The sequence below is a fragment of the Rhinoraja longicauda genome, chromosome 19, assembly GCF_053455715.1.
Source record: "Rhinoraja longicauda isolate Sanriku21f chromosome 19, sRhiLon1.1, whole genome shotgun sequence".
Taxonomy (NCBI): Eukaryota; Metazoa; Chordata; class Chondrichthyes; order Rajiformes; family Arhynchobatidae; genus Rhinoraja; species Rhinoraja longicauda.
In genome coordinates, this window is record NC_135971.1 from 4538379 (window position 1) to 4560574 (window position 22196).

The 22196-nt window shown below is 49.9% G+C and overlaps 1 protein-coding gene and 1 pseudogene across 3 annotated transcripts in view; one reads left to right on the forward strand and one right to left on the reverse strand.

Annotated features, from left to right (window-relative positions):
* Positions 1-8874, reverse strand: part of LOC144602591 (E3 ubiquitin-protein ligase TRIM39-like) — a 22296-nt pseudogene extending 13422 nt beyond the window's left edge.
* Positions 8786-22196, forward strand: part of LOC144603035 (zinc-binding protein A33-like) — a 24847-nt gene continuing 11436 nt past the window's right edge. Inside the window, exons 1-2 of one of the 3 annotated variants that reach the window (XM_078416163.1) lie at positions 8786-8838; positions 20560-20857. The gene's annotated coding sequence lies outside the window, so the exon portion shown is untranslated. Of the gene's footprint in view, positions 8863-20559; positions 20858-22196 lie in introns of all 3 variants that reach the window. The other 2 variants (XM_078416165.1, XM_078416166.1) reach the window with 2 other exon arrangements.

A 22196-nucleotide genomic window follows, 5' to 3' on the forward strand; every position in this document is an offset into this window, starting at 1 on the left:
ATTTCAGTCAAGAGCATGTCCTACCTCCTCTTCCTCCCAGCTTCCTCCTGCAAGAAATAAAACACAAATCTGAGCAGACTGAGACGGGACGTCCACATCCCGACAGCAGGAGTTTCACACAAATCACAACAAGCCCCAGAAATGTTCCATTGCCCAGCATTTATTGTCATCGTCACAGAGACAAATATTGGATATTGCCCGAGAGATCCTACAAGTGTATTAATAGCAAAATAATAACTAGGGGGATAATAGGTTCCTTTAAGAGCAAAGGGATAATTAGGATAGGATAGCTCCCCTTAAGTGCTGGTGATCTCAAGGCATGTTAAGGTGGGTAAATCACAAGACTTGATGAAGTGTATCTGAGAGCAAGCCTTCAACAGATCGGTTTAATGCCGCGTAATTCTTTCCCACTAAAGAGGAACAAAGGACAAACTTTCCACATGATCTTTTGATTTCGTGGAGATTTTCCATCTTTTCGGGGAAATTTCAAACATTCGCTATCTCAGTGACAGGATCACAGTAACTCATCCCAAGGAGACCGCAGGCAGTGCAGAGATCCCGCAGATTATACGGGAGGCCATTTAGTTTGGGAACAACAGCAGCACAGCTCTGGAACAGACGGAGCATTTACCCAGTTCTCAATTAGTGGCCCAATTATAGGAAGGATGTCGACAAAATGGAGAGGGTATTAGAGGAGATTTACTAGAATGTTGCCTGGGTTTCAGCACTTAAGCTACAGAGAGAGGTTGAACAGGTTGGGTCTTTATTCTTTGGAGCGTAGAAGGTTGAGGGGGGACTTGATAGAGGTTTTTTAAATTTTAAGAGGGAAGGACAGAGTTGACGTGGCTTTTCCCCTTGAGAGTGGGGAAGATTCCAACAAGGGGACATAACTTTAGAATTGAGGGACAAAAGTTTAGGGGTAACATGAGGGGTAATTTCTTTACTCAGAGGGTGGTGGCTGTATGGAATGGGCTTCCGGTGGAAGTGGTGGAGGCAGGCTCGATTTTATTATTTAAGAGTAAATTGTATAGGTATATGGATGAGAGGGGATTGGAGGGTTATGGTCTGAGAGCAGGTAGATGAGACTAGGTCAGAGAGAGTGGTCGGCGTGGACTGGTAGGGCCGAACGGGCCTGTTTCCGTGCTGCAGTTGTTATATGGTTATATGGTAATGCAGCATTTATCTCAGAAATATCCCCCACCATTTTGTGACTGTGCACTTTCACTTCGCCAAACTGGAGTATCACCCCTCACCTTCAGAAACACCACACTGTCCTTTTGATCCATCTGTTGCTGCAACTTTAAGAGATCCTCCTCAATGGAATTTAAATTCTCTTCAATCTCTTCAAGTTTTTTCTCCATTGTATTTAGAATCTTCTTCTCTTCCTCCCGGATATCTGCCAGTACGCGCTGCTCTTTCCCAGTGAGAATCTGGTGCAGTTCAGCAAACTGGGATGTGATCTTGGACTGAAGGTTGTGTGACTGTTCCTGTGAAATGAAAGGGGAAGATCAATATTTCATGTCACTGATTGTGTTTCCTCACGACCTTGACCGTAACATTTGTCCTGTGCATTTTTATTTGCTTTGACAATTCAATAGTTTGTCTAAATGCTTCTGAAATGTCGAGAGGGTCATCTTATTACCCATTAATCCTCTACCCCCAATACAATACCCTGCTTTCCTTTTCATCTGCCCTTTAATTCCTATTGATCCATCCACCATCCACTGTCCCAGGGATAATTTTACAGTCCCCGATTGACCATTGAACCAGCGTGTATTGGGGACATGGAAGGAATTCGACGCGGTCACAGGGAGAAGGCGTGAACCACACGGGCAGCACCCGAGGTCAGGATCGAACCCGCTCACCAGAACTAGGAGACAGCAGCACTACTTGTGTCACTGCGCTGCCCTGTTATTACACGCGTCACAGGGATCAAACCTGCACAAGATCAGGAAATCGAAACTTAAAAGCCTCACCAGAACTCCAGAAATCTTCTCTTTCTGTTGCTGCTCCATTTGCTGGATCTCTGATTTATATTTGGTGAGAGACTGGATGGAAGATTTCACCCGATCCTGGAATTGTGTTTGGGAATCAGAAAATTAAATTGTTGAACAGTAAAAATGGAATTAAAATGATGTGATTAAAATCGGTTTGCTTTTACCTTGTGGTTTTCAACAGCTTCTTTAACCGGCATGAAGCTGTGAGATTTGTGTTCCCGCCCAGCTGCACAAATCACACAGATCAGCTTCTTATCAGTTTCACAAAACAGCTTCAGTTCTTCCTGATGTTCCTCGCAGTGAAGTTTACTTTTCTTCTCTGCAATTTCCCGATTCAGGCTCAGTGTTCGAGCTTTCTCAGCCAGTCTCGCCAAGGCCCGATTCACCCTGAGGGTGCGGTCTGTAAACACCTCTCTACATTCCGGGCAGGAGTTTCTCCCCTCCCTGTCCCAACTCTGTGTGATACAGGAGCGGCAGAAGTTGTGCCCGCACTCCAGTATAACCGGATCGGTGAAGAAATCCAGGCAGATGGGACAAACTACCTCCTCGGCCCAACTCTCGACCTGGTCTTTCGAAGCCATTGTAACTCCGCCACTTCCTGGTTCAAAACGTGTTCCCTTTCCCTCCGCACGAGGCAGCAGGCGCCCCCGCGCCGCCCCCCTTCCTTCTCGGCTCTGACGAGACGACATGGATTTTAGCTCAGTGGGGGCAAGTTTCAAGGAGATGTGCGGGTCATGTTTTATTACACAGGGTGGTGGGTGCCTAGAACGCGCTGCTGGAGTGGGGGTAGAGGCATTGCGTAGTCTAATGTGGGCTGAAGGGACTGATCTTGTTCGATGTGACCATCAACTAAACCGACAGGTTCATTATAGCTCCCATTCCCAGCTCCTCCCCCACAACCATTGGGTTCTTCAACCGACCTGCAGTGCCCGCGTTTGGCCCATATCCCTCCAAACCTGCCCTATCCATGTATCTGTCCAACTACTTCGTTAACGTTGTGATAGTCCCTGCCCAACTCCCTCCTACTGGATAATCTCGATACAGAAAAAATGTTCCCTACGTTGGGGGAGTACAGAACCAGGGGCCACAGTCCAAGAATAAAGGGGAGGCCATTTAAAACGGAGGTGAGAAGGAACTTTTTCACCCAGAGAGTTGTGAATTTGTGGAATTCTCTGCCACAGAAGATCGTGGAGGCCAATTCACTGGATGAATTTAAAAGAGATTTAGATAGAGCTCTAGAGGCTGGTGGAATCAAGGGATATGGGGAGAATGCAGGCACAGGTTACTGATTGTGGATGATCAGCTATGATTACAATGAATTGCAGTGCTGGCTCGAAGGGCCATATTGCCTTCTCCTGCACAGATTTATAGACAATAGACAATAGGTGCAGGAGGAGGCCATTCGGCCCTTCGAGCCAGCACCGCCATGGCTTATCATTCTCAATCAGTACTTGGCCAATAAACGTATTCATTCATTCATCAACTTATTCATTCATTCATGAAAAGGTGAGGCTAAAGGTGAAAGGAGTCAGAAAGGAGGTCAGATGAGGAGAGTAGTGAGATGTGAAGCTGCAGGGAGGGGTATGGATATGAGAGTCAGTCTGAAGAAGGTTCTCGACCCAAAACATCATCTATTCCTTTTCTCCACAGGTGCTGCCCGACCCGCTGAGTTACTCCAGCACTCTGTGAAATGTCTCTATGCATGTTCTCCACAGATGCTGCCTGTCCCGCTGAGTTACTCCAGTTTATTGCGTCTACACTCTTGTTTAAGACCACCACACCCTGGGGAAAAGGCCTGTGACCATCCACATGACCAACGCTCCTCATGGTTTTATACACCTCAACAAGAACCCCCCTCATCCCCAGAGTAGGGACCTACCCTGTGCAGTGGCTCCCTGTAACCTAACCCCCACTGTGCCCATGCCAAGCTGGTCTATCCCTACTGCATCCTCTCCGCACCATGCCACCTCCCTGTAGCTGGGTGCTAGAACTGTGGTCTCACCAATGACGTACAGATAGATACATCATGATGTACAATGGTGGCGCAACGGTAGAGCTGCTGCCTCACAGCGCCAGAGACCAGGGTTCGATCCTGACCACGGGTGCTGTCTGTATGGAATCTGTACGTTCTCCCCGTGACCTGCGTGGGTTTTCTCCGGCCTCTACGGTTTAGGTCATAAGTGATAGGTGTAGAATTGGGCCATTCTGCCCATCGAGCCATTCAATCACGCCTGATCTATCTCTCCCTCACAACCACATTCTCCTGCCTTTTCACCATAACCCCTGACACCAGCACTGACCAACAATTTATCTATCTCTGCCTTAAAAATATCCACTGACTTGTGGCCTCCACAGCCGTCTGTGGCAAAGAATCCCACAGATTTACCACCCTCTGATTAAAGAAATTCCTCCTCATCTCCTTCCTGAATGAACATCCTTTAATTCTGAGGCTGTGTCCTCTGGTCCTAGACTCTCCCACTAGTGGAAACATCCTCTCCACATCCACCCTATCCGGGTCTTTCACTATTCGGTGAAGTTTCAATGAGGTCCCCCCTCATTCTTCTAAACTCCAGCGAGTGCAGCGAAAATTGCTGACAATATTCCAAATGGGGCCTGACCAGTGCCTTGTAGAGCCTCAGAATAAACCCCCCTGATTTTGTACACAAGCCCTCTTGAAATAAATGCTAGCATTGAGTTTGCTTTCTTTAGACCGACACACTTCCCTCCAAACATCTCAAGACCGACAGGCTTCTGTAAAATTAGAGATTGCCCCTTGTGTGTGTGTAGGGCAGCGTTAGTGCGGCCTGATCGCTGGTCGCTGCGTACCCGGTGGGCCAAAGGGCCTGTTTCTGCGCCTTATCACTAAGCTAAATGACATTTTCACTGATGAATGTAGACACAAAATGCTGGGCTAACTCAGCGGGTCAGGCAGCATCTCTGGAGAGAAGGAATAGGTGATGTTTGACAGAATGCTGGAGTAACTCAGCGGGTCGGGCAGCATCTGTGGAGAACATGGATAGGTGACGTTTCACAGAGTGCTGGCGTAACTCAGCGGGTCAGGCAGCATCTGTGGAGAGAAGGAATGGGTGACGTTTCGGGTTCTTCAGAGAAGGGTCTCGACCCGAAAAGTCACCCATTCCTTCTCTCCACAGATGTGGCCCGACCCGCTGAGTTACCCCAGTACAGTGTTTGACTGACAATTGCCCACTCCCAACTCTGTGGACAGCAGCTCGCATTCTCTCTCTCTCCCCCCCCTCTCTCTCTCTCCCTCTCCCTATCTCTCTGTCTCTCCCATCTCTTTCCCTCTCTCCCCATCTCTTTCCCCCTCTTCCCCATCTCTTTCCCTCTCCCCCATCTCTCTCCCCCATCTCTTTCCCTCTCTCCCCATCTCTTTCCCTCTCTCCCCATCTCTTTCCCTCTCTCCCCCATCTTTCCCTCTCTATCCCATCTTTCCCTCTCTCCCCCATCTTTCCCTCTCTATCCCATCTTTCCCTCTCTCCCCCATTTTTCCCTCTCTCCTCCATCTTTCCCTCTCTCCCCCATCTCTTTCCCCCTCTCCCCCGTCTCTCTCCCCATCTCTCTGTCTCTCCCCCCATCTCTCCCTCCCATCCCTCTCCCTCCCCCATCCCTCTCTCTCCCCCCATCTCTCTCTCTCCCCCTCCCCCATGTCTCTACCTGCCAGCAGGTACAGCAGATGTACGGCCGTGCAAAGAGAGCGCCGCATCCTGGCCGTGTCCCGGTCCCGGTCACGTCTGGCGACCCACTCCAGGCTGTGGAGAAACTCCCTGCTGAAGCGGGATAGAGAAAAGGCAGAGAAAATGGAAAAAAATGGGAAAAGGGAAAAAAAAGGGAAAAGGGAGAAAAATGGGAAAAGGGAGAGAAATGGGAAAGAAATGGGAAAAGGTAGAGAAATGGGAAAAGGGAGAGAAATGGGAAAGGGAACAGGGAGGGAAATGGGAAAAGGGAGAGAAATGGGAAAAGGGAGGGAAAAGGGAGAGAAGGGGGGAGAAAATTTTGTTTAACCCGCTCTCATTACAGGACCCGACCGCCAGCACGGTCTCAGCCTCAGGTAACGTCGCTGAAACTGAACAGGAGCGCTGTCTCTGACAATCCAGCTTGGGCACTGAGTGAGTGAGTGAGTGAGTCCGTCCGTCCTGCTGGCTGCTGCCCGGGTCCGCCCCCTGCTGTTCGGGTCCGCCCTCTGCTGCCCGGGTCCGCCCTCTGCTGCCTGCGTCCACCTCCTGCTGGCTGGGTCCGCCCCCTGCTGGTTGGGTCCGCCCCTGCTGTTCGGGTCCGCCCTCTGCTGCCCGGGTCCGCCCTCTGCTGCCTGCGTCCACCTCCTGCTGGCTGGGTCCGCCCCCTGCTGGTTGGGTCCGCCCCCTGCTGGCTGGGTCCGCCCCCTGCTGCCTGGGTCGGTGTTTTGGGTAGAAAGGGGCGAGCGGACCAGGGAATTACGGAGGGAACGGTCTCTGCGGAACGCAGAGAGGGGAGGGGATGGGAAGGGAAGATATGGCCAGTGGTGGGGTCCCGTTGTAGGTGACGGAAATGTTGGCGGATGATTTGTTGGATCCGCTGGCTGGTGGGGTGGAAGGTGAGAACGAGCGCTTGGTTCTTGCTTGGTCAGACTGAGTGACTGACTGACTGAGGAAGAAGGGTCTCGACCCGAAACGTCACCCATTCCTTCTCTCCCGAGATGCTGCCTGACCTGCTGAGTTACTCCAGCATTTTGTGAATAGACTGACTGAGGAACTGACTGACTGTCAATAGAAACATAGAAAATAGGTGCAGGAGTAGGCCCTTCGAGCCTGCACCGCTATCGAATATGACCATGGCTGATCATCCAACTCAGTATCCTGTACCTGCCTTCTCTCCATACCCCCTGATCCCTTTAGCCACAAGGGCCACATCTAACTCCCTTAAATATAGCCAATGATCTGCCCTCAACTACCTTCTGTGGCAGTGAATTCCACAGACTCACTGGCTAGTCAATTTATTTGTCACATACACATAAATGTGCAGCGAAATGAAAAATTACCCGCAGTTCAACAATAATATCAATAAGAATAATCAATAAAAATGCAATAACACTTACACAATCATAAACTAACACTAAACAAAAAGAAACATCCATCTCAGTGAGTCTCCTCCAGTCCCTCCTCACTGTGACGGAATGTCACAAAATTTATTTTCTCTTCCCCTGCCGTCTACTCCCACGGTCAGGCTGTTGGAGTTTCCACGTCGGGACGGTCGGGGCTCCCGATATTGAAGCCCCCGCCGGACGGCGAAAGGTCCGCGGCGGGACGACCCAAGCCCCGCGATTCGGGGGGGGGGGGCAAAGACGTTGCCGGTGCCGGTGCCGCAGCTCCCGATATCGGCCCAGGTGGTCCCCGCCGACTGAGTGAGCGAGCGAGGGGCCGACGTTGTTATTTATACTTTGTAATTAAAGCATTTTTCCATAATTACCTTGTTGGTGGTGGGTGCTGCTGTTGCTGCTGTCTGATGATGATGATTTTTTATTTGTTTCTCCTCCCACACCCCCCACACACACCGACACCCCACACACCGACACCCACCACACACTGACCACACACCGACACCCACCACACACACCGACACACACACACCGACACCCACCCCACACACACACACCGACACACACACACCCCACACACATACACCCCCCACACACATACACCCCACACACACATACACCCCCCCCCACACACACACACACACCCCACCACACACACACACCCCCCACCACACACACACACACCCCACCACACACACACACCCCACCGTGAGTGAGTGGCCGACGTTGTTATTTATACTTTGTAATTAAAGTGTTTTTCTATAATTACCTTGTTTGTAGTAAAAGCGTGAACTGAACAGGGGTTGCGTTGATGCTGATGTTGCTGCTGCTTTATATCTGTTCGTTGCGGGAAGATTGTTCCCGATGTTGGGGGAGTCCAGATCCAGGGGTCACAGCTTAAGGATAAGGGGGGTCTTTTCGGACCGAGATGAGAAAACATTTCTTCACACAGAGAGTGGTGAGTCTGCGGAATTCTCTGCCACAGAAGGTAGTTGAGGCCAGTTCATTGGCTATATTTAAGAGGGAGTTAGATGTGGCCCTTTTTGCTAAAGGGATCAGGGGGTATGGAGAGAAGGCAGGTACAGGCTACTGAGCTGGATGATCAGCCATGATCACATTGAATGGCGGTGCAGGCTCGAAGGGCCGAATGGCCTACTCCTGCACCTATTTTCTATGTTTCTATGTTCTGCCCACCGGGACACAGACACACACATCGTGCAGATTGAGGCGGGGAGTTGTGTTGTTGTTGGGATCGGTGTCGTGTGAGGCTGAGGGTAGTCGCGGTGCTGCTGATTGCTACTGTTCCTTCTGCAGTTATTGTTCCTGCTGATGATGTTGCTCATTTATTTCACGCGTGCCTCACACACACACACTCACATATCCCGCAGGTGGGGGCTGCTGATTGCTCCTGTTCCTGTTACTGTTCGTGTTGGTTATGATGTTGTTGTCGTTGTCCTCCCCGACACACACACACTCACGTCCCGCAGGTGGGGGCTGCGGTGCTGCTGTAGCGCTGCTACTATTGGTCCCCGGCGCACGCACGCGCATCCCGAAGGTGGGGGCTGCTGCTCGGGGCGCGCGCACGCGCATCCCGAAGGTGTGGGCCGCTGCTCGTGGCGCGCGCACGCGCACATCCCGCATGACGCGTTGGGGGCTGCTGCCCAGAGGCGGGCGCGCACGCGCCTGCGCACTTCGCCGAGCCGCCATGACGCAGCGGGCCGGGGCCGTCAACTGAAGAACGTCGTTGAGGTTTGTTCGTCCAGATCGTTCACGGTGAATAATCATCGGGGAAACCACCGATTATATTGAATTGTGGGCGTGTGTTTTTTGTTTAAACGTTTCATTAACGGCTTGATTGGTCGCTCGATGGCGGGCGGGCCTTTCACTGAAATGTGAGGAAGGATATTCTTGTTATTGAGGGCCGTGCAGCGTAGGGTCACCAGGTTAATCCCCAGAATGGTGGGACTGTCATATGTTGAAAGACTGGAGCGACTGGGCTTGTATACACTGGAATATAGAAGGATGAGAGGGGATCTTATCGAAACGTATAAGATTATTAAGGGGTTGGACACGTTAGAGGCAGGAAACATGTTCCCAGGTATGTAGGTTAATTGGCTGGGTAAATGTAAATGTAAAAATTGTCCCTAGTGGGTGTAGGATAGTGTTAATGGGATCACTGGGCGGCATGGACTTGGAGGGCCGAAAAGGCCTGTTTCCGGCTGTATATATATGATATGATAATGTTGGGGGAGTCCAGTACAAGGGGCCACAGTTTAAGAATAAGGGGTCGGCCATTTAGAACTGAGATGAGGAACAACTTTTCCAGTTGTGAATCTGTGGAATTCTCTGCCTCAGAAGGCAGTGGAGGCCAATTCTCTGAATGCATTCAAGAGAGAGCTGGATAGAGCTCTTAAGGATAGCGGAGTCAGGGGGGTATGGGGAGAAGGCAGGAACGGGATACTGATTGAGAATGATCAGCCGTGATCACATTGAATGGCGGCGCGTACAGGATCGAAGGGCCGAATGGCCTCCTCCTGCACCTGTTGTCTGTTGAAGGTGCCGGGACAGGGTGGGTTGTGTCGTGTGCATCACGTCTTGCAATCAGTGGTCAACACTCGGTACATTTAGTCAAGCCAGGTCATTTTTTATTTGTATAGCACATTTTAAAACAACCCACGTTGACCAAAGTGCTGTACATCATTCAGGTACTAAGAACGAACATACAATGGCTCACAAACATCACAGTCAAGTCAAGTCAATTTTATGTGTATAGCACATTTAAACACAACCCAAGTTGACCAAAGTGCTGAACATCAGTTCAGGTACTAACAATGAACATACAATGGGCAATAGACAATAGGTGCAGGAGGAGGCCATTCGGCCCTTCGAGCCAGCACCGCCATTCAATGTGATCATGGCTGATCATTCTCAATCAGTACCCCGTTCCTGCCTTCTCCCCATACCCCCTGACTCCGCTTTCCTTAAGAGCTCTATCGAGCTCTCTCTTGAATGCATTCAGAGAATTGGCCTCCACTGCCTTCTGAGGCAGAGAATCCCACAGATTCACAACTCTCTGACTGCAAAGGTTTTTCTTCATCTCCGTTCTAAATGGCCTACCCCTTATTCTTAAACTGTGGCCCCTTGTTCTGGACTCCCCCAACATACAATGGCACACAAACATAACAGCACATACGTAAACAGTTCACAGCGCCCCCTCAGAGGGCCTCAAACGCTAGGGTGTAGAAATAGGTTTTGAGCCTGGACTTAAAGGAGTCGATGGAGGGGGCAGTTCTGATGGGGAGAGGGATGCTGTTCCACAGTCTAGGAGCTGCAACCGCAAAAGCGCGGTCACCCCTGAGCTTAAGCCTAGACCGTGGGATAGTCAGTAGCCCCAAGTCGGCCGACCTGAGGGACCTAGAGATAGAGTGGTGGGTTAGAAGATTTTTGATATGTGGGGGGGGTGGGCAAGCCCGTTTAGGGCTTTGTATGTGAATAGGAGGAGCTTGAAGTTGATTCTGTACCGTACTGGGAGCCAGTGGAGAGAGGCCAGAATCGGGGTGATGTAGTCCCTTTTACGGATACCCGTCAGGAGTCTCGCTGCGGCATTTTGGACCAATTGCAGGCGGGACAAGGATGATTGGCTGATCCCAGTGTACAGGGAGTTGCAGTAGTCTAGGCGGGAGGAAATGAATGCGTGGATGATTTTCTTCACTAACCGATAGCACATGGTTAAAGAAAGCAGCGATGCTGGGTTTGTTTTGTGGGCTTAGGCAGGGTGGGAGGTGCTGCTGGGTGTTTGCCCCAGACTGAAATTATCTGCACCTTGTTACAGTAAACCTGTGTCTACGATGCCAATAACTCAACCCGTTAAATCACTGGGGAGCTGCAAGAAACATCATCAGATGAGTATAGGTGCAAAGAGGTCCTTCTGCAGTTGTACAGAGCCCTAGTGAGACCGCACCTGGAGTACTGTGTGCAGTTTTGGTCTCCAAATTTGAGGAAGGATATTCTTGCTATTGAGGGCGTGCAGCGTAGGTTTACTAGGTTAATTCCCGGAATGGCGAGACTATCATATGTTGAAAGATTGGAGCGACTAGGCTTGCATACACTGGAATTTAGAAGGATGAGAGGAGATCTTATCGAAACGTATAAGATTATTAAGCGGTTGGACACGTTAGAGGCAGGAAACATGTTCCCAATGTTGGGGGAGTCCAGAACAAGGGGCCACAGTTTAAGAATAAGGGGTAGGCCATTTAGAACTGAGATGAGGAAAAACTTTTTCAGTCAGAGAGTTGTGAATCTGTGGAATTTTCTGCCTCAGAAGGCAGTGGAGGCCAATTCTCTGAATGCATTCAACAGAGAGCTAGATAGAGCTCTTAAGGATAGCGGAGTCAGGGGGTATGGGGAGAAGGCAGGAATGGGGTACTGATTGAGAATGATTAGCCATGATCATATTGAATGGCTGTGCGGGCTCGAAGGGCCGAATGGCCTCCTCCTGCACCTATTGTCTATCACTTTCTCCCACTATCGCTTAAAAAGACAGTAAGTAACAAGTCAGAGTGGCGTAGGAAAATAACTGCAGATGCTGGTACAAATCGAAGGTATCACAAAATGCTGGAGTAACTCAGCAGGTCAGGCAGCATCTAGGAGAGAGGGAATGGGTGACGTTTCGGGTCGAGATTCCCCACAAAGTTGGATAAAGAGCTTATTGTCCGGCACATCGACGGAGAACTATCGACTTACAATCATTCTCTGTAACATGGGGTGCACTTTGTGTTTGAGGAGTTCACTATTTGCACCCTTTGATAGTAAATAAAACTGAAATCTTGCAGGTTAAGCGCAGGGACATTGACACAACTGTCTTTGTTTGCAGCCACACACTGTGTTACATGTCTATGTTTTTCCTCTATCTGGGGAATATTTGAAGCTCAATAACATTATTCTTAATTTAAGCATCATGTTTGATTCTTACGCAAACTCCTGGCCACACCTATTGCATCGGTTTTGTAGCGTAATCTGATGGGGACTCTGCTACACCTCAGCTGTTGAACATCTCCAAGTTTGCGGATGACACGAAGCTGGGGGGCAGTGTTAGCTGTGAGGAGGATGCTAGGAGTCTGCAACGTGACTTGGATAGGTTAGGTGAGTGGGCAAATGCATGGCAGGTGCAGTATAATGTGGATAAATGTGAGGTTATCCACTTTGGTGGCAAGAACAGGAAAGCAGACTATTATCTGAATGATGGCCGATTAGGAGAAGGGGAGATGCAACGGGACCTGGGTGTCATGGTGCACCAGTCATTGAAAGTAGGCATGCAGGTGCAACAGGCAGTGAAGAAAGCGAATGGTATGTTGGCATTCATAGCGAGGGGATTTGAGTATAGCAGCAGGGAGGTTCTGCTGCTGTTGTACAGGGCATTGGTGAGACCACACCTGGAGTATTGCGTACAGTTTTGGTCTCCTAATCTGAGGAAAGACATTCTTGCCATAGAGGGAGTACAGAGAAGGTTCACCAGATTGATTCCTGGAATGGCAGGACTTTCATATGAAGAAAGACTGGATAGACTCGGCTTGTACTCGCTGGAATTTAGAAGATTGAGGGGGGATCTTATAGAAGCTTACAAAATTCTTAAGGGGTTGGACAGGCTAGATGCAGGAAGATTGTTCCCGATGTTGGGGAAGTCCAGAACAAGGGGTCGCAGTTTTAAGGATAAGGGGGAAGTCTTTTAAGACCGAGATGAGAACGTTTTTTTTTCACATAGAGTGGTGAATCTGTGGAATTCTCTGTCACAGAAGGTAGTTGAGGCCAGTTCATTGGCTATATTTAAAAGGGAGTTAGATGTGGCCCTTGTGGCTAAAGGGATCAGGGGGTATGGAGAGAAGGCAGGTACGGGATACTGAGTTGGATGATCATCCATGATCATATTGAATGGCGGTGCAGGCTCGAAGGGCCGAATGGCCTACTCCTGCACCTATTTTTTAAATTAAAAAAAAAATATATATATATTTTTAAAAAGAACCTATCTCCTGTTATTACTAGGCTTGATCTTTTGGATACTCTTCGGCCTGTTTTCTTCCACCCGATTCAATATCAAGCCTATTATGCCTATGCGTATTTATAAACAGTAAGTTTCTGGTCTCGTGCCTCAATCCCCCCCCCCCCCCCCCTTTCCTTCCCAACCTCAGCCTCACGGACCTTATATTACCACTAGTTCCTAAAACCCATTTCCATCACTCTCCCCACCACCACCTTCCCCCTTCCCTCCTCCCCCCCGCCACCTTCCCCCTCCCCCCGCCACCTTCCCTCCCCCCTGGGGGCCAAGGCTGGGAGACTAAAGGCAGAGGGGAAAGGCCAGCTGTGCAACTCCAGACCCAGGCTGTGGATCCAAGGCCTGCCCTGCCGTAGAGAGAACTCTAGGCCCTGCCGTAGAGAGAACTCTAGGCCCAGGCTGCTGCGGATCAACTCCAGGCCCTGGCTGTGGATCCAAAGCTAGGCCCTGCCGTAGAGAGAACTCGAGGCCCAGGCGGCTGCAGATCAACTCCATGCCCAGGCTGTGGATCCAAGGCTAGGCCCCGCCATAGAGAGAACTCTAGGCCCAGGCTGCTGCAGATCAACTTGAGGCCCAGGCTGTGGATCCAAGGCTAGGCCCTGCAGTAGAGAGAACTCTAGGCCCAGGCTGCTGCGGATCAACTCCAGGCCCAGGCTGTGGATCCAAAGCTAGGCCCCGCCGTAGGGAGAACTCTAGGCCCAGGCGGCTGCAGATCAACTCCAGGCCCAGGCTGCGGGTCCCGGCCTAATGCCTCCATTAAAGACTGTATCCTTTTCCAAAAACAGTCTCCACCATCTGCCTGTGGCGTACCTCATTGAGCTGGAAGGGAATTCTGTGCTGCATTTAATTCCAATCCCGAGCTTCCTTTAGTGGGAGAGTCGAGGACCAGAGGTCACAGCCTCAGAATTAAAGGATGGTTCCTTTAGGAAGGAGATGAGAAGGTATTTCTTTAGGGCGGTGAATCTGTGGGATTCTTTGCCACAGACGGCTGTGGAGGCCACAAGTCAGTGGATATTGTTAAGGCAGAGATAGATAGATTCTTGATTAGTTATGGGGAGAAGACAGGAGAATGGGGTTAGGAGGGAGAGATTGATCAGCCATCATTGAATGGCGGAGTAGACCTGATGGGCCGAATGGCCTATCACTTCTGCTCCTATCACTTATCTACATACTAAAACTCTTGTTTGTTTGTTTGTTTGTTTGTTCCTGAATTACAGCCAAAACGGTACATGATAGCGTGACAATTTTAGGCCCAGATCGTCCCTTTGGTGCTAATGGAAGAAGTTTCATTGAAATTGGTGTTATATTTTTAATATTTTTACCGCGGCACGGTAGCACAGCGGTAGAGTTGCTGCTTTACAGCGAATGCAGCGCCGGAGACTCAGGTTCGATCCTGACTACGGGTGCTGCACTGTAAGGAGTTTGTACGTTCTCCCCGTGACCTGCGTGGGTTTTCTCCGAGATCTTCGGTTTCCTCCCACACTCCAAAGACGAACAGGTATGTAGGTTAATTGGCTGGGTAAAATGTAAAAATTGTCCCTAGTGGGTGTAGGATAGTGTTAATGTACGGGGATCGCTGGGCGGCACGGACTTGGAGGGCCGAAAAGGCCTGTTTCCGGCTGTATATATATGATATGATAAGTTATTCACATTTTAAAGTTTAAATCTATCTCCTTGGGGGGGAGGAGAGGGTGCTGCACCAATGCAGGAGAGGTTTTGGGCCCAACAGGTCCACTTGGTCCAGTGAACTTTAAACAGTTGATGTTTCCTGCAAATAAATCTACACTGGGTTAGTTTCGTGTACCGTGAAAAGCATTTTTGTTGTGTGCTATCCAGCCAGCGGAAAGACTATACATGATTACCAACAAGCTATGTACAGTGTACAGATACAGGATAAAGGGAATAACATTTAGTGCAAGATTAAAGATAGTCCGAGGGTCTCCAGTGAGGTAGATGGGAGGTCAGGACCGCTCTCTGGTTGGTGATAGGATGGTTCAGTTGCCTGATAACAGCCGGGAAGAAACTGCCCCTGAATCTGGAGGTGTGACGTATTCAGGCTCCTGTACCTTCATCCCGATGGTGGCAGCGAGATGAGAGTGTGGCCAGGGTGGTGTGGGTCAGTGAGAGTGTGGCCAGGGTGGTGTGGGTCAGAGAGTGTGGCCAGGGTGGTGTGGGTCAGTGAGAGTGTGGCCAGGGTGGTGTGGGTCAATGAGAGTGTGGCCAGGGTGGTGTGGGTCTCTGATGATGCTGGCTGCCTTCTTGAAGCAGCTCCTCCTGTAGATCCCTTCGATGGTGGGGAGGTGAGTACCGTGATGGACCGGGCGATGTTGGGGAGGTGAGTACCCGTGATGGACCGGGCAGTGTCTACCACTCTCTGTAGTCTCCTTCGTTCCTGGGTGTTGAGTTGCTGAAGCTGGTCGTGATGCAGCCAGTCAGTGTGCACTCTAGTGTACACCTGTGGATGTCTGATAGAGTTGACACAGGGCAGGTACATGCACACTGCCCGGTCCATCACTGATACTGACACAGGGCAGGTACACAGACACTGCCCGGTCCATCACAGGTACTGACACAGGACAGGTACATGGACAGGTACTGACACAGGGCAGGTACATGGACAGGTACTGACACAGGGCAGGTACATGGACAGGTACTGACGTAGGGCAGGTACATGGCCCAGTCCATCACAGGTACCAACACAGGGCAGGTACATGGACAGGTACTGTCACAGGTACCAACACAGGGCAGGTACATGGACAGGTACTGTCACAGATACCAACACAGGGCAGCATGGATTTACGAAGGGGAAATCATGCTTGACAAATCTACTGGAATTTTTTGAGGATGTAACTAGGAAAATTGACAGGGGAGAGTCAGTGGATGTGGTGTACCTCGACTTTCAGAAAGCCTTCGACACGGTCCCACATAGGAGATTAGTGGGCAAAATTAGAGCACATTGTATTGGGGGTAGGGTACTGACATGGATAGAAAATTGGTTGACAGACAGAAAGCAAAGAGTGGGGATAAATGGGTCCCTTTCGGAATGGCAGGCAGTGACCAGTGGGGTACCGCAGGGTTCGGTGCTGGGACCCCAGCTATTTACGATATACATTAATGACTTAGATGAAGGGATTAAAAGTACCATTAGCAAATTTGCAGATGATACTAAGCTGGGGGGTAGTGTGAATTGTGAGGAAGATGCAATAAGGCTGCAGGGTGACTTGGACAGGTTGTGTGAGTGGGCGGATACATGGCAGATGCAGTTTAATGTAGATAAGTGTGAGGTTATTCACTTTGGAAGTAAGAATAGGAGGGCAGATTATTATCTGAATGGTGTCAAGTTAGGAAGAGGGGATGTTCAACGAGATCTGGGTGTCCTAGTGCATCAGTCACTGAAAGGAAGCATGCAGGTACAGCAGGCAGTGAAGAAAGCCAATGGAATGTTGGCCTTCATAACAAGAGGAGTTGAGTATAGGAGCAAAGAGGTCCTTCTACAGTTGTACCGGGCCCTGGTGAGACCGCACCTGGAGTACTGTGTGCAGTTTTGGTCTCCAAATTTGAGGAAGGATATTCTTGCTATTGAGGGCGTGCAGCGTAGGTTCACTAGGTTAATTCCCGGAATGTCGGGACTGTCGTATGTTGAAAGGCTGGAGCAATTAGGCTTGTATACACTGGAATTTAGAAGGATGAGGGGGGATCTTATTGAAACATAAGATAATTAGGGGATTGGACACATTAGAGGCAGGAAACATGTTCCCAATGTTGGGGGAGTCCAGAACAAGGGGCCACAGTTTAAGAATAAGGGGTAGGCCATTCAGAACGGAGATGAGGAAGAACTTTTTCAGTCAGAGAGTGGTGAAAGTGTGGAATTCTCTGCCTCAGAAGGCAGTGGAGGCCAGTTCGTTGGATGCTTTCAAGAGAGAGCTGGATAGAGTTCTTAAGGATAGCGGAGTGAGGGTATGGGGAGAAGGCAGGAACGGGGTACTGATTGAGAGTGATCAGCCATGATCGCATTGAATGGTGGTGCTGGCTCGAAGGGCTGAATGGCCTACTCCTGCACCTATTGTCTATTGTACATGGACAGGTACTAACACAGGGCAAGTACATGCACACTGCCCAGTCCATCACAGGTACCGACAGAGTGCAGGTAAATGGACAGGTGATGACAGAGGTCAGGTACATGGACAGGTACTGTCACAGACCAGGTACATGGACAGGTGATGACACAGGGCAGGTACATGGACAGGTACTGACACACGTATTGTCACAGACCAGGTGCAAGGACAGGTGATGACACAGGGCAGGTACTTGGACAGGTGATGACAGAGGGCAGGTACATGGACAGGTACTGACACAGACCAGGTGCAAGGACAGGTGATGACACAGGGCAGGTACATGGACAGGTGATGACACAGGGCAGGTACATGGACAGGTGATGACACAGGGCAGGTACATGGACAGGTGATGACACAGAGCAGGTGTCCACAGAACACCCATCAACACTTCAGTACTTGTCCACATCTGACCTTAGTCACTGTTCTATTAACAGCCAGAATTCACCTTCCTGAGCCTCCCTGTCCCACTTCTCCTCTCAAGAGTCTGGAGTCAAGAGCGTTTTATTGTCGTGTGTCCCAGATAGAACAATGAAATTCTTACTTGCTGCAGCACAACAGAAAATACAACAACAACAACAACAGAATATGTAATGAGATCACACCTTGCTCTCCACCAGAGACTGGGTAGAGTTGCTGCCTCACAGCGCCAGAGAGCCAGGTTCAATCCACACTGCTGGTGTCGTTTGTGCAGAATTTGTACGCTCTCCCTGCGGGTTTTCTCCTGATTAACATGGACACATAGAAACATAGAAAATAGGTGCAGGAGGAGGCCATTTAGCCCATCGAGCCAGCACCGCCATTCATTGTGATCAGGGCTGATCATCCACAATCAGTAACCCGTGCCTGCCTTCTCCCCATATCCCTTGATTCCACTAGCCCCTAGAGCTCTATCTAACTCTCTTTTAAATCCATCCAGTGAATTGGCTTCCACTGCCCTCTGTGGCAGAGAATTCCACAAATTCACAACTGGGTGAAAAAGTTTATTCTCACCTCAGTTTTAAACGGCCTCCCTTTTCTTCTTGGACTGTGTGGCACCTGGTTCTGGACTCCCCCAACATTGGGAACATTTTTCCTGCATCTAGCTTGTCCAGTCCTTTTTATAATTTTATAAGTCTCTATAAGATCAACTCTCATCCTTCCAAACTACAGCGAATACAAGCCCAGTCTTTCCAATCTTTCCTCATATGACAGTCCCGCCATCCCGGGGATTAACCTGGTGAACCTACGCTGCACTGCCTCAATAGCAAGGACGTCCTTCCTCAAATTACGAGACCAAAACTGCACACAATACTCCAGGTGTGGTCTCACCAGGGCCCCTGTACAACTGCAGAAGTACCTCTTTGCTCTTGTACTCAAATCCTCTCGTTATGAAGGCCATTAGCTTTCTTCACTGCCTGCTGTACCTGCGCGCCAACGTTAAGTTTCTTTCCACACTTCAAAGACGGACAGGTGTGTTTGCTAATTGCCTTTGGTAAAGTTGTAAATGTTGGCGCGTGTTTGGGATGGTGTTAGTGCGCTGGTCGGTGTGGGCTCGGAGGGCCAGTTTCCACGCTGTATCTCCAAAGTGTAAAGACCGCTCTCCACATATCTCCAGAGGTGGAAGGGCCAATCACTGCGTGTACACTCCAAACAAATATCTCAGCATGTATTTGATGATGTGAAATAATTTAAATCAGTTCAACCCTCTGTGGTGCAGAGTTGGTTTAGTTTACACACCCTGGGGGCGTGGGTTACAATGTTAATTCTGTAAAATGTCCTCTCCAACACAGCAGTGCTGACAGTCCCCGCGCCCTGACCTGCCCTCCCCCCTTCCCGGTCCGCAGGGAATCGGCCGCAGGTCGGGCAGCGTCTGTGGGGCAGTGAGACGGTCAGGGCCTGGGGGTCGGGACCCTGCCTGATGCACCGCTCCTGGAAGGCAGGAACGGGGTACTGATTGAGAATGATCAGCCATGATCACATTCAATGGCGGTGCTGGCTCGAAGGGCCGAATGGCCTCCTCCTGCACCTATTGTCTATTGGCCCATTGAGTACACTAGTCTTTCCAATCTTTCCTTATATGTCAGTCCCACCATCCGAGGGATCAATTTCGTGAACCTACGCTGCAATGCCTCAATTACAAGGATGTCCTTCCTCAAACTAGGAGACCAAAACTGTACACAATACTCCAGATGTGGTCTTACCAAGGCCTTGTACAACTGCAGAAGGACCTCTTTACTCCCATACTGAAATCCTCTTGTTATGAAGGCCAACATGCCATTAGCTTTCTTCACTGCCTACTGTACCTGCACGCCAACTTTCAGTGACTGGTGTACAAGGACACCCAGGTCTCGCTGCACCTCCCCCTTACTTGACCTAACACCATTGAGAAAATAATCTGCCTCCTTGTTTTTGCCATTCTCAATCAGTACCCCTTTCCTGCCTTCTCCCCATACCCCCTGACTCTGCTATCCTTAAGAGCTCTATCTAGCTCTCTCTTGAATGCATTCAGAGAATTGGCCTCCACTGCCTTCTGAGGCAGAGAATTCCACAGATTCACAACTTTCTGACTGAAAAAGTTTTTCCTCCTCTTAGTTCTAAATGGCCGACCCCTCAGCAGGTCAGGCAGCATCTCGGGAGAGAAGGAAGGGTCTCGACCCGGAACGTCACCCATTCCTTCTCTCCCGAGATGCTGCCTGACCTGCTGAGTTACTCCAGCATTTTGTGAATCAATACCTTCAAAGAGTTTTTGTATATAGATTAATTAATTAAGAAAGAGATTAATAAAGATATATAATAAATTTATGCGGGGGTTCCCTGAGACATGAAAATTATTTCCAGGGTTCTGCTGAGAAATGCTGGAATGGAGGGAGAGGGATCATGTTCAGGCAGGGGAGATCAGTTTGCATTGGCTTCATGTTCGGTACAAACATTATTCCTGTGCTGTTTTCTGGGGTCTGTTGGCCACGGGGGAGCTCAGATGGTATGTGTCAATAATGGTTTGTGTAAAATGGAATAATTTGTAACTTTTCCGGTGCCCTTTATGTGGCGATTCTTTGCATACCTTGCTTGCGAACAAGAAAAAAAAATGTATCACAGCGCCTTGTCAGATGTGACAAGGAAGCATTCATTCACGGAGAGTGCCGTGCGCAAGCGGGTGGGACAAGGCCAGAATGCCCCACTGGGTCAGCATGGGCCGTGTGGGCCGAAGAGCCAGTGTGGGTGCTGTGCAACTCTCTACGCCACTACTCACCGACCACGCGCAGCTCAAAGTGCTCCACGTCGCGGTTCCTCGGCTCCCTGTCAAAGTAGTTTGTCTCTATCTCGTAGGTCCCCTGGTCACCGAGACCCACGGCCCACAGCTCGATTTCACCGTCCAGTCGGAAGCGGACTCTGTCCCTGTAGGACGGGTGGATCCAGGACGGACTCTCCGGGCTGTAAGACTTCCAATCCAGGATCGGCAGGTCGGGATGGAGACGCCACATCGACACCCTGATCTTCTCGTGGCTGTGGGGCTGGACGGGGAACCTCACCATCCCACCCATGGGGACAGTGGTGACCGAGCCCACGGTGGCCGACGTTCTTGTACCGCACAGAGCCGCAGTGTGGAGACCTGCAACACAACAAGGTCATAGAATGTTTCGAGGATGTAACCAGTAGAGTGGATAAGGGAGAACCAGTCGATGTGTTATATCTGGACTTTCAGAAGGCCTTCGACAAGATCCCACATAGGAGATTGGTGTAACAAACTTAAAGCACACGGTATTGGGGGTTCGGTGTTGAGGTGGATAGAGAACTGTTTGGCGGACAGGAAGCAAAGAGTAGGAATAAACGGGTCCTTTTCGGAATGGCAGGCAGTGACTAGTGGGGTACCGCAAGGCTCAGTGCTGGGACCCCAGCTATTTACAATATATATTAATGATTTGGACGAGGGAATTGAATGCAAGTTTGCGGATGACACGAAGCTGGGTGGCAGTGTTAGCTGTGAGGAGGATGCTAGGAGGCTGCAGAGTGACTTGGATAGATTAGGCGAGTGGGCAAATGCATGGCAGATGCAATATAATGTGGATAAATATGACGTTATCCACTTTGGCGGCAAGAACAGGAAAGCAGAGTATTACCTGAATGGTGGCCAATTAGGAAAAGGGGAGATGCAATGTGACCTGGGTGTCATGGTACACCAGTCATTGAAAGCAAGCGTGCAGGTGCAGCAGGCAGTGAAGAAAGCGAATGGTATGTTGGCATTCATAGCGAGGGGATTTGAGTACAGGAGCAGGGAGGTTCTGCTGCAATTGTACAGGGCCTTGGTGATACCGCACCTGGAGAATTGTGTACAGTTTTGGTCTCCTAATCTGAAGAAAGACATTCTAGCCTTAGAGGGAGTACAGAGAAGGTTCACCAGATTGATCCCTGGGATAGCAGGACTTTCATATGAAGAAAGACTGGATAGACTAGGCTTATACTCGCTGGAATTTAGAAGACTGAGGAGGGATCTTATTGAAACATATAAAATTGTTAAGGGGTTGGAGAGCCTAGATTCGGGAAGATTGTTCCCGATGTTGGGGAAGTCCAGAACCAGGGGTCACAGCTTAAAGATAAGGGGGAAGACTTTTAGGACCGAGATGAGAAAACATTTCTTCACACAGAGAGTGGTGAGTCTGTGGAATTCTCTGCCACAGAAGGTAGTTGAGGCCAGTTCATTGGCAATATTTAAGAGGGAGTTAGATGTGGCCCTTATGGCTAAAGGGATCAGGGGGTATGGAGAGAAGGCAGGTACAGGTTACTGAGCTGGATGATCAGCCATGATCATATTGAATGGTGGTGCAGGTTCAAAGGGCTGAATGGCCTACTCCTGCACCTATTTTCTATGTTTCTATGTCATTGTACCTGCCTGTTTCATCACCCACAGAAAACATTGCCCCTCACATTCCCATTGAACCTGACCCCCCCCCCCTCTCCCGGTAACT